The following is a 3,444-nucleotide window of genomic DNA, read 5'->3' as shown; positions in this document are numbered from 1 at the left end:
CTCGAGGAATGCCGTGCGCAACTTTGCGAAGGGGCGAATATGCGCGCCGGCGGCCGCCATCATCGGCAAGCTCCAACTTCAATACCGCGGCAGCACCGTCCGTATCAAGTGGTTCCAGGCGTACGCCGGCGAGTGTGCATCCTCACCGAACCACAACGAGACGGCGCATTCGGCGGCGCGAGCGCTTACTTTCCGCGCCCCCGAGAGCGACCGTTCCGTGTGGTGGTTCGAAACCAAGGACAGATTGACTAGTTATGCCGAAGTAACCAAGTGTTACCGCTTAGCTCGACGGACAATGCCGCCTCCCCACCCGGCACCCACTCGGGAGGAGGCCGTAATCATAAGACAAATACAGACCGCGTCACTCCTTGCCCCCACAATGCTGCACGCGCTACACCCAGAGCTCTATCCGAGTGGGCTGTGCGGTGTGTGTGCAGCGGGTCCAGCGGACCAATGGCACATCATGTGGGACTGTGCCAGGTTCCCGACGGCAGCAACCTCCAGGACTTACCCGCCCTAACTTCAAGGTGCACTGCAGTCTGCAGACAAGCACTCACAACTATGGGCCGTCCAGCAGGCCCGGGGTGCGCTCGAAAAGGACAAGCTTCATGACCCACTACAAACGGGCCCAACTGGGCTAGTGGAGAGTAGGGTATAACCCCGGGTCGACGCTTGGCCAGCGTCACGAAGCGTTAAACCGTCTTTTGCCGGCACTTTATTAATGTTATCCCTATCCTATCTACTACCTATATTTTTGAGAAAACACAAAAACCATAATCATCGAATGGTTGTAGTTTTCTTAACCCTTATTCGAAGCCAACATTTTTATCTCGTAGTTTGGGGTCTCACCATGTTCCAGCAATTTAACGTCGATTAACGTTTACTGGTCTACATGGCTGATATGTTCACTTTCCCCTTGCAAGCCCTGAATCCAAAAGCTGGAAGGCGGTCAGCGGACCATAGACCGACTGCAGGTTAGGTTCTTCGTATTCCATATCTGGCGCCAACTTTATGGAGCAGTACAGAGAAGGCTACGTGGGTAGAGCCTATGCACATGTATTACTAGACCAAGTAGTCTGAACGATTCGCTCAAGCTGTCGGTTTTCGGTGGAGGTTTTTGCTTGCGCCAGCGCTTTCCGCAAATGGGCGTTTCGGGTGACTACTTTCATGCGTACATGTGGTAGGTATATATCGGCCGTGTTAAGGCAATGTAAAGATCATTAATACACATATCGTATCATATGTATGCAAAGCTGGTACAATAATTTTATATATAGATACTGAAAAAATGATTTTGTCGAAAGCTACCATAAGCTTTAAGAAATGGCCATTGTAACTACGTACGAACTCTATTTCTGTTAAGCTCTCATGCTAAATAAGCTATTTCTGTAACTTTTGGAAAATGCCACCGACTATGCGTTTTGCCGCGCATTCTATGCCTGCAATGCGCGGCATGCCACGCTGCGACATCCCATGTGATGTGTTTGATAGCAAGGAGCAAAGTCAACATGTCTATTTCGACACACTTCCTGTTCAGATGATTGCGGCATTCCAGAACTATTCATAAGTATTCTCACAACCATGGTGTCGGCCATCAAGTCCACTTCTCCTGCACCCACCACGACTGCTTAGCAGCTATGCGATGGTAAGCGGAAGCTTGCGGGTTCGATCACTATACGGCCAAATTTCCATTTGGACAAAACATAAAAGTGCCCATACATTAAGTTTTGGGGCACGTCAAAGAACGCATCTGTTCCCGTATTTTCCACGCCCGCTTGGTTAAGCCAAATGGGGAGCTTTCAAAATTAAAAGAAAAAACACAAAGTTGTACGCAATGTTCTAGGGGAGAGCTGTACGCTGTTCCTTCGGGACATACTGTGATTTTGGATCGTAACACTTTACTGTCACTTATTTCATATGCCGCGTGATTAGTAAAACCTTCAGAACAGAAGCTCAAGCATAATAAAAAATGATGCGGAGGCTTCTGTGACCGTGCATGCATTCATAGCGGCTCTGCCATTCCGCTCATCTGACTCTCTCTCGCATTATTCTCTCTGCTCCTATCTCATACGAGTGAAATTTCAAGCCTTTGGAAGCTTGTGTCAATGATGCCATGACACAGCCAGAATTCCTCATCGTTCCTCAGAATATGAGAACACGCCCTAAGCCTAAGCCACTTGTCTGCCGTTACGGAATTGACGTTTTGCTGCAGCAACTTTCCGACAGCTGCAATAGTGATTGCAGTATTGTTAGCCGCTGCATAACCTTTAACCTGACTCCAAATTAATTCGATCGGATTAAACTCGCAGTGATATGAAGGGAGCCTCACGACATCGTGACCGGCAGCCTTAGCAAACATCCAAGCGATAGGCCGAAAACATCCTTTGAGTTCGTTGACGAGATCCAGCAAATCTGGCTTTAATTGACCCTGGGAAAATGCGATGCCTTTCTCGGTTAGCCAAGACTCAATGTCAACCTTTCGTTTTGATTCTGTCGGTACTTTCGTGAGGTGAACGCCGTGGCCGGGCGCACTGCCCATTACTACTATAACGTTGAGTGGCTTGGTGTCATGTAGAAGCTGCTCAGAGAACCACTTCTCAAACAGTGGCCCGTCCATTTCTTGGTGGTAGTCAGCAGCTCATTTCTCTGCTCGCAAAACGATGCAAGCACCATATACGAAGCCATCCTCGTTACCGGCGTGCAATTGGATCAGCCTGTGAGCTTTGCCGCTGGGTGTGCGAAGGCCTGTTGTCAGACTTTTTCAAAAAACATCCACAGGTGAAACAACGTTCACGTCCTCACAGACCTTTTCCTTGGTATATCCATTACTGGCCCAAGTTTCATCAAGGTACTATACGTGCCTAAAAACAAGCTCGCTTCGTAAAGTAAGGTGATTCCCTTTCAGTTATCATTAATTCTTTCTTTCGTGATATTGATTTTTCCTTTGAGGCAGTTACTCATAGAAGGTTTCTTACAATAGCGCCATCCAAGACATTGTGAAGGCATCTTTCACATTGCGCATGGCGTTCTTTCTTTCCCATGTTACAGGCGATACCACTCGCATACTTGCAGGCAAGCTTTCAAGTTGTTTTACGCCGCTGTGGCTCAATATATTTTCTGAGCAAATATCTCAACACTCTCGCAACCCTTTTCCATTTTTCAAAAGTCTAATTTGCTCACTTCAGGACATCGGCGCATATCAAGCTGCACACCTGCATTAGTAGTATTCCCGTTAGCGCCCAATTCGAGGCATACCACTGGCTTTTCGTTGACATGGAGTTCTGATATACCCTGGGCATTATGCAAACAGCCGCATTTCCATTTCCATAAGTAAGTCCTGGAATCCACCTTTCCACATATACAGGAGCACCTCGTACCTATTGTATTCCCATAGCGCCCTGTGTTTCATTATGGCCGCATTCCGCCACCCCTTTGCCATTATTG

This window comes from Dermacentor andersoni, chromosome 11 (assembly GCF_023375885.2).
Source record: "Dermacentor andersoni chromosome 11, qqDerAnde1_hic_scaffold, whole genome shotgun sequence".
Taxonomy (NCBI): domain Eukaryota; kingdom Metazoa; phylum Arthropoda; class Arachnida; order Ixodida; family Ixodidae; genus Dermacentor; species Dermacentor andersoni.
Note: the sequence above shows the minus strand (reverse complement) of the source record.